This window comes from Triticum aestivum, chromosome 2D, assembly GCF_018294505.1.
Source record: "Triticum aestivum cultivar Chinese Spring chromosome 2D, IWGSC CS RefSeq v2.1, whole genome shotgun sequence".
NCBI lineage: Eukaryota > Viridiplantae > Streptophyta > Magnoliopsida > Poales > Poaceae > Triticum > Triticum aestivum.
The window spans coordinates 589,585,168-589,594,398 of NC_057799.1; the positions used below are offsets into that span (position 1 = coordinate 589,585,168).

At 52.4% G+C, this 9,231-nt stretch overlaps 1 pseudogene; it reads right to left on the bottom strand.

Moving 5' to 3' along the window:
- Positions 1-4,286: 4,286 nt before the first annotated feature.
- LOC123055989 (putative receptor-like protein kinase At4g00960) lies at positions 4,287-6,847 on the bottom strand (annotated as a pseudogene).
- Positions 6,848-9,231: the final 2,384 nt, after the last annotated feature.

The following is a 9,231-nucleotide window of genomic DNA, read 5'->3' on the forward strand; positions in this document are numbered from 1 at the left end:
CCACGAAGATGGAACACCACAAATCTTGTTAATTCCACCGAGTGATAAAAATTTAGGTCATCTCACCTCACATTAAGCATTGACACTTTTAACTATGAAAAAAAAAATCATGTTTCGTCAAGTGTCAATTTTTGTCCTTCAATTTTTTAGCAAGATCATCATGATTAAATAACCACTCATCATATCCCAATTTTTGAGCACATCTCACATAGCTACTTAACGTTAAGCATTGACACTTAAAACTATGAAAGAAAATCATATTTCGTCAAGTGTCAAATTTTGTCCGGTTCAATTTTTTCAACAAGATCATCATGATAAAAATAACCACTCATCTTATACCAATTTTGGAGCACATCTCAAATGACAAGATCATCATGATAAAAATAATGCAACCTAACAACCTAACATCCAACATTCACCTATCTATCAACCTAACAACCTAGCATCCAAAATCTAACCTAACAATCTAACATCCAACATCCATCCATGCATCCATTCATCCATCCAACAGTAGCAAAGAAATGCAAAAAATGATAAAAATATTTGGTAGCTCACCGAGAGGGGCGTGGCAGGGGGCGGCGGTGGAGGAGCTGGTGAGGCAGGGGCGGCCGGGGACGGGAGGGTCGGGGCCGGCCGAAGAAGTAGGGGCACCTGCCGCCGCTACCAGCAGGGCTGGTCGGGCAGGGACGCGGGCCGGCAGGAGCCTCGGCCGGCGCGCGTTCGGGAAGAGGTAGGGGCGGCGGTGGGGTCGGGAGGAGGTCGGGGCGACGGCAGGTGGAGACAGCGGTGACGCGGGTGTGGAGGCGGGGGCGGAAGGGGTTGGGGTGGAGTGGGAGGGCGGCGGCAGGGGGTGGGGCGTAGTGCGGCGTCGGCGGCAGGGGGTGTGGTGGAGTGGGAGGGCGGCGGCAGGGGGCGGGCAGAGTGCGGCAGGGGCGAGGGGGCGGGGTGGAGTGGGCGGCGGCAAGGGGCAGGGCCGAATGCGGCGGCGGCGGCGCGGGTCGGGGTGGGGGGCGGGATCGGGGTCGGGGAGGAGATGAGGAATGAGTGGAGGGGGGCACCCCGCGGATGGATAAGGCGGAGTATGCCGACGGCTAAGCCGTCGGCAGAGGTGACGACACCACATGGCACCTATGCCGACGGCTTAGCCGTAGGCATACATTTTTTCAATTTTTTTAGCAACAAATTTAAAATTTTAAAATAAATCTACTACTATTTTTTTAAATCAAATAGCCTAACCCAGCACAAGACCCTACCCAAGGCTGCCGACACGGCCATTTCCCCCCTCCGGTGTGGTCCAGGGCCATCGGGGGCTAGCTATCCCTTCACGACTCATGGTTTTCTCGCGCTCCGAGTCTTCAATAATATTCACACTGCACCGTTACCGCACACGTCCGGGGCAAACCCATTGCAAAAAACCCTCCGTGTAGCCCCGCGCGTCCGTTTACCCCCTCCAAGTGCCGGGGGTGGCGCCGTCCGTGAGGGGGGGCCACACCCCGGAGACGTGTGCCGCCTCTTTAGACATACCACCACACCGCCTGGCATGTACGAAGGCCCGATGCGACGCTCCGGTGGCATTGCTACCCCCCAGGGCCCCCGTCTCGCCTAACCCTGGAGCGGTTGACCACGAGATCTAGCCCTTTGACTTTCCACGGACGTGCTTTGACCAGCGGACCTCTCCACCCGGTTGTGTTAGGTCAGCCCATAGGAACACCTAGTAGCAACATCCGGGCCAAACCCACAGCTACATCACCTCCGTGTAGACCCGACGCGTCCGTTTCCCCCCTCCACGTGCCGCCGGCGGCGCCGTCCGTGAGGGGGGACACACCCCGGAGACGGGTACCGCCTCTTCAGACATGCCACCACACCTCCCTGCATGTATGAGGGCCCCGTGCGACACTTCGGTGGCAATGCTACCCCCAGGGCCCTGGTCCCGCCTAACCCTGGAGTGGTTGACCACGAGATCTAGCCCTTTGACTTCCCACGGACGTGCTTTGACCAGCGGACCTCTCCACCCAGTTGTGTTAGGTTAGCCCAGAGGGACACCTGGGAGCAACATCCGGGCCAAACCCACAGCTAAATCACCTACGTGTAGACCCGACGCGTTTGTTTCCCCCTCCAAGTGCGGTCCGTGAGGGGAGTCACACCCCGGAGACGCGTGCCGCCTCTTCAGACATGCCACAACACCACCCGCATGTATGAGGGTCTGGTGCGACGCTCCGGTGGCATTGCTACCCCCCGGGCCCCCGTCCCACCTAACTCTGGAGCGGTTAACCACGAGATCTAGCCCTTTGACTTTCCACGGACGTGCTTTGACCAGGTACCCTCTCCACCCGGTTGTGTTAGGTCAGCCCATAGGAACACCTGGGAGCAACATCCGGGCCAAACCCATAGCTACATCACCTCCGTGTAGACCCGACGCATCCGTTTCCCGCCTCCAAGTGCGGGCGGCGGCGCCGTCCATGAGGGGGGCCACACCCCGGGGACGCGTGCCGCCTCTTCAGACATGCCACAACACCACCCCGCATGTATGAGGGCCCAGTGCGACGCTCCGGTGGCATTGCTACCCCCCGGGCCCCCGTCCCGCCTTACCCTGGAGCGGTTGACCACGAGATCTAGCCCTTTGACTTTCCACGGACGTGCTTTGACCAGGTAGCCTCTCCACCCGGTTGTGTTAGGTCAGCCCATAGGAACACCTGGGAGTAACATCCGGGCCAAACCCACAGCTACACATCACCTCCGTGTAGACCCGACGCGTCCGTTTCCCCCTCCAAGTGCCGGCGGCGATGCCATCCGTGAGGGGGGCCACACCCCGGAGACGCGTGCTACCTCTTCAGACATGCCACCACACCACCCCGCATGTATAAGGGCCCGGTGCGACGCTACGGTGGCATGGCTACCCCCCGGCCCCCTGTCCCGCCTAACCCCTGGAGCGGTTGACCACGAGATCTAGCCCTTTGACTTCTAACGGATGGGCTTTGACCAGTGGACCTCTCCACCCGGTTGTGTTAGGTCAGCCTAGAGGGACACCTGGGAGCAACATCCGGGCCAACTCCAGAGCTACATCACCTCTGTGTAGATCCGACGCGTCCGTTTCCCCCTCCAGGTGCCAGCGGCGGCGCCGTCCGTGAGGGGGGTCACACCCCGGAGACGCGTGCCGCCTCTTCAGACATGCCACAACACCACTCCGCATGTATGAAGGCCCGGTGCGACGCTCCGGTGGCATTGCTACCCCCGGGCCCCCTTCCCGCCTTACCCTGGAGCGGTTGACCACGAGATCTAGCCCTTTGACTTCCCACGGACGTGCTTTGACCAAGTACCCTCTCCACCCGGTTGTGTTAGGTCAACCCATAGGAACACCTGGCAGCAACATCCGGGCCAAACCAACAGCAAGATCCCGTCCGTGTAGACCCGACGCGGCCGTTTCCCCCCTCCACGTGCTGGCGGCGGCGCCGTCCGTGAGGGGGCCACACCCCGGAGACGTGTGCCGCCTCTTCAGACATGCCACAACACCTCCCCGCATGTATGAGGGCCCGGTGCGACGCTCCGGTGGGATTGCTACCCCCAGGGCCCCCGTCTCGCCTAACCCTGGAGCGGTTGACCACGAGATCTAGCCCTTTGACTTTTCACGGACGGGTTTTGACCAGTGGACCTCTCCACCCGGTTGTGTTAGGTCAGCCTATAAGAACACTTTGGAGCAACATCTGGGCCAAACCCACAGCAAGATCCCGTCCGTGTAGACCCGATGCGGTTGTTTCCCCCCTCCAGGTGCCGGCGGCGGCGCCATCCGTGAGGGGGCCACACCCCGGAGATGCGTGCCGCCTCTTCAGACATGCCACCACACCAACTGGTTGTGGTAGGTCATCCCATATATAGAAACACTTGGGAGCAACGTCCCCTCCGTATAGACTCGATGCGGCTGTTTCCCCCTCCAGGTGTCGGCCGGCGTCGACGCCGTCCGTGAGGGGGGGTCATCACACCCCTTCGTATAGAATCGAAAAATGTATGTATGCTTATATATATTAACAGATGCTACATGTAAGTTAGTCAAATAATAATACGTAAAAAAACATAAAAATATAGCTATGCAAAAAAAAAAATAGGTATGCCGACGGCAAAGCCGTTGGCATAGCTGCGGCCAGGGCAGATGGACGGCGCGGTGCGGATCGATGACGTGTCATCTATGCCGACAGCATAGGCCTTGGTCGGTGCACTTTGGATCGATGACATGGCATTCGTATCTATGCCGACGGCCGGCCGTCCCCGCCGTCGGCATAGATCCAACGCCATTAGCCGCCCGTCACACGCGTGGTCGCCGCGCCCGCAGCTATGCCGACGGCCAATATATGCCGACGGCAGCTGCAGGCGTAGACCTGGCTATGCCGACGGCCGTTCTTTGCCGACGGGGGCTGTCGGCGTATACTGGGATAGCCCGACGGCCGTTGTACGCCGACGGCCTGGGGCCAGCTGTCAGCATAGTCTGGAATAGGCCGACGGTGGCCGTCGGCATACTTTTGGCCGTCGGCATCGAGCCCTATTCCGGTAGTGAGCAAAGGTTGTAGGTAACTAATCATCAATACCCTATTCCGCTAAGTAAATGTAGAGGAAACTCAATAATGTCACGTGTACAGATGATGCTATTTTGTGGACACCATATTTGAAAGCGTCTATTGCAAAACTTAGAAGACCCTAAATTATCAAAAAATTAAAACTTGTAAGGCCTCGAAATTCCCATCAATACCTTTTTTTTTCAAATATAAGTAGAGTTTTCTAGAGACAAGGCGCCATTCGCCTCTTCCCAGTTGACGGTTGGCTGCAGCCTGCAGTAAGCAGCCACGCCAACGTTTACGCGAGATTGACTTCAGTAGACGGTTCTAGTAACATGGCGCCGTTCGCCTCTTCCGCGGAATGCCAACTCTTGGGCTGCTCGAGGACTGAGTCCTTGTTAGCATGGAGAGAACTGCGGACATGGCAGGCCTATCACCTGGAGATTGCTGCACGCAGAGAAGGCCAATCTGGATGCACCTGCGCAGCTCAGACAAGAGCTCGGGAGCCGAGCGATGCCGCGCTGGCGCCACCGCCGCGTCCAGAAGATCCATGACCCTGTGCTCATCCCACAGTTTCCAGACCTGCAAATGTCAACCAGCCCGATTGTGAAAAACAGTTAGCACACGATGTTTACCTGAACGATTTCATCTCCTAGATAGAAGCGGCGGAGACAGGCCCCAGGCAGCCCGGGCGGCTGCCTGGGATGTGAGACCATTTTCCTTCGTTAACTGTAGCGAACAGTGTAGCTACAGTGTGTATACAGTCTACAGTGCTTGAAGACTGCCTGGGACGGCCTGGGTCCTTGCCCCAGCCTGGCGCCGCCACAGGACAACTCAACAAGACTAGTGCTGTACTGGTGCAGTGTAGTTACCTGCAAAATGAGGCTCGGTACAACACTGTTTTTGCGGCCACTGATTATCTCAAGCAGTACGACGCCGAAGCTGAACACGTCACACTTGAGTGTCATGTCCCCGTCCTTGGCGTACTCCGGCGCGGCGTATCCCGGCAAATTTGACAAATTTGACCTATAGTTGAAATCAAATCACAGAATAAACTGTCCGTGAAACTATTTCACGCGGCTGACCCTTGGCGCCTAACTCTCAGGCGCTGCACTAGTACAACGCCCAGGAGCTAGGCGCTGCACTAGTGCAACGCCCAGGAGCCAGGCGCTACACTGTGTAGTGTGGCGCCTAGCTCTCAGGCGCTGCAAGCTGACTTGGACACATATGGGTGCGACGCTGGCCGTGTAGCGCCTATCTGTGAGGCGTTACACAGTAGGGTGTGGCACCGGCGTGGCGAGCGCTACACAAAAGGGTCAGATGAGTGAAATAGTTTCGCAACCAGTTCATTCTGTGAACTGATTTCGTCCCGAGGTCAAAATTGTCAAATTTGCCGCGTATCCCCTACACAGAAAATTAGTCATATGAGCAATTGTGTTCTAGTCAATGTTCATATCACGGGGGGTGAAATAGACTGGGCGTGTCAGGTTATCTCACGGCGTAACCACTACTGTTTGTGTTCCGGTCTGATCGTCACGGAACAGCTTCGCGGTGCCAAAATCTGCTATCTTAGGCATCCATTGGTGGTCCAGCAGCACGTTGGACGGCTTGAGGTCCCTGTGAACTACATTCTCGCCTGATCTGTCGTGAAGGTACCCGACACCCTGGGCAATGCCACGAATTATCTCCAACCTCTTTTACCCAATTCAGTGAAGCACGAGCGCTGGGCGTGCCTGCCAGTTTCACAATTTGCAAACAAATAGTTCAGTTTATGGTTATCAAATCATCATATGTTTGTATTTCTACCAAATTTACTTAGCACGAAATACGTACCAAAGATGTACAGGTTCAGGCTCCTGTTCTTTATATACTCGTAAACGAGTATCCGCTCATTGCCGTCGCTGCAGTAAGCGAGGAGACGGACAAGGTTGTCGTGTCGGAGCTCCGACACCAGCTCCACTTCTCTTGTGAAATCACTCAGGAGTCTGCCGGGTAGAGAAGACAGCTTGACCCTCTTGACGGCGACCTTTCTCCCGGGCAAGCTTTCCACGAAAGGGTGATCACTCGGTAGATTTCCCTGAAAATCGTACAACAGGAGATGAACATTTCACAATGAATACTTCAGGGTTCAGGCACTCAATAATTGTCTCATATGTGTGCCACCGCCCAATATATAAGATGAAAAATTGTTGCTTTGTGACCTCATAGACGATGCCGAAGGCGCCTTCACCGATCACATTCCTCTTGGAGAAATTTCTTGTTGCCGTCACAATGGTGGCCAGATCAATGGGGTCGACAGCCATAGCACTTAGAGGTTCTGTTGTTTCCATACCGACCGAATCGTTATTATGAACTACCATTCCGTCATGCACCAATCTGCTTCTCATGTTCATCCAAATCATGAAGGCCACAGAGAGAAAGATGACCACGACTGCTGCACAGGCGATACATATGACTGCGATAACTGCCACACTAATCTTCTTGATCTTTATGTCTTCAACTAAATGAGATTGTGAAAAAATGAAAATTGGAAGACATTTCTGTGAAACAGATAACTATTTAGCAATGTTCAAAATATTGGACAATGGATATCAAGCAACAATATGTAATTGTATAAATCGACAGAAAATGGTCGCACTTTATGGGGTCACAATTTTACTTGGTACTTACGATGCCTTTCTAACACTTCGAAAATTTATAACAGAAAATACATAATAATAAAATAACCCACTTTTGTCTTTATTATTTATGCGATTAACTTAAAATAACAGTTTTAAGTTACGATTTTAAATTGTGATTTTAAATATATTTTTCGTAAAAATTTCCTTTTTAACTTTTGACTTTATTATTTTTGTTAACTTAAATATTTAGAATTTTAGTAATATTCCTTAAGAATGTATTCTGATTTTTTTTATTTGAACAAAGAATGAAGAAAAATCTTTCCTAGCATCAGATTTTTTTTAGGGAATCCTAGCATCATATATCGAGGTCGATGTAGAGATGAGAAACTAAGGGCATGAGCGATAATATTTGATTGTATGAAAATGAATACGGGGCTTAATTAGGCCTTTCTGGCCCGTCAGCTGTAAGCACTTCCAGCTCTATGGCCTAACGTTGCCTAAAAAAAATAGCTCTATGGCCCAACGTGTAGCGCCCGGCTGGAGCCGCCGTGACGCAGATGTAGAGTTCTGTTCTTTTGTATTAGTACCATACTGCTTAGCTTGATTAAGTCGGGCTAATTTATAAGCCGCTCCCCGGGCATGTCTAGCATCACATGACATGTGTGGTCAACTATCTTAAGTTAAGTTATGACAAGTATTTGTGGAAGAAGAAGATGAAAAAGAACCGTAAGAAGAAAACGGAAAAGAAAACAAAATGACGTTTGCACAACGACATGGTGGGATTGCATTTTTCTCTCTCAATGTAATCCTTTTTTTTTTGGACGGCCGAGCAGACCCCGCGTAGCCGACCCGTCGCCCCGCAAGCCGAAAACCCCCGACAAAAGAAGTTGATAGCGATTCCAACAATTGAGTTCAAATTCGAACAATAAAACATAGTTCGCGCGCAAATAAAAGCATAGTTTTGTACGACAAACGCAAAAGGACTTCATGCAAAAGCGACGACCACGTCCATCATCATCTTGGTCGCTTTTCACCCGTCGTCATGATCTTCACTCCACACCACCTCCATCGATGCCATCGCCGCCCTCGAATCCATCGCCGGCACTTGTTCCAACTCCAGCATCAAAAGCATCACCGGACGCACTAAATGCATCAGCGGCACTGGTTCCAAATCCCGATGAGAAAACATCACCGGCACTGAAACACGCACCGGCCGCCGCTAGCATCCTCCTCTTCAAGATGTTTCTCCTTGCCATATCATGCCATTCTTTGGTGATGTCGTCCATGTCATCGCGGTTCAGTGTCATGATCCTCTCCTCTTCGGCAAGAAGCTTGGACATGGCTTTGTTCTCAGCGGCACGTGCTCTTCTCTCCTCAATGGCCGCCTTGCGCAACCCCTCGTCCTTGAAGAATTGCCACTTCTCTTGCTTCTCGCATGCCTTCTTCTCAGCCAACTCTTTCTTTGTCTCCAATGTCTTCGCTAACATCAACTCATTTGATTGCACCATGGCATCTATCTTGTCCCGCAAGCTCGATGCCTCGTGTTTCCTCTTGATCTTCTCCTTTGTCTTCTTGTCACCATCGAGCTTGTTCAAGTTTCTTGGGCCATCATCGTCTTCATTTTCATCCATGTTCGTAAGTGAACCTCTCTTCGGTGGGGATTCTCTGTCAATCAACTTCCACTTGTCACACTCTTTGAGCATGTCCCAACAATGCTCTAGTTTAAAAGTTTTGCCTTCAGAAGCTTTCATGTCTTTGTATCTTTGTTGGGAAATTTTCTCCTACACAATTAAAACAATGTCAAATGATGCAATCACTTCAAATGGTACAAATGATTTGCACAACATGGGACATGAAAACGAACTCACATAGTCGAATTCCATGATTCCACTTGGAGGTGCATTGTGAACTTGTTCCAAGCAAGCAGCCCAACGGCTACAAATCGGCTTGATCACGTCCCAACAACCTTGGAGTGACCGAAAGGTGCGTGGAGTCCTATTGGGATGCTTCCCCATCATGCGGAAGTATTGATCTTTGATTCTTTGCCAATACCTCTTGGAGGTTTG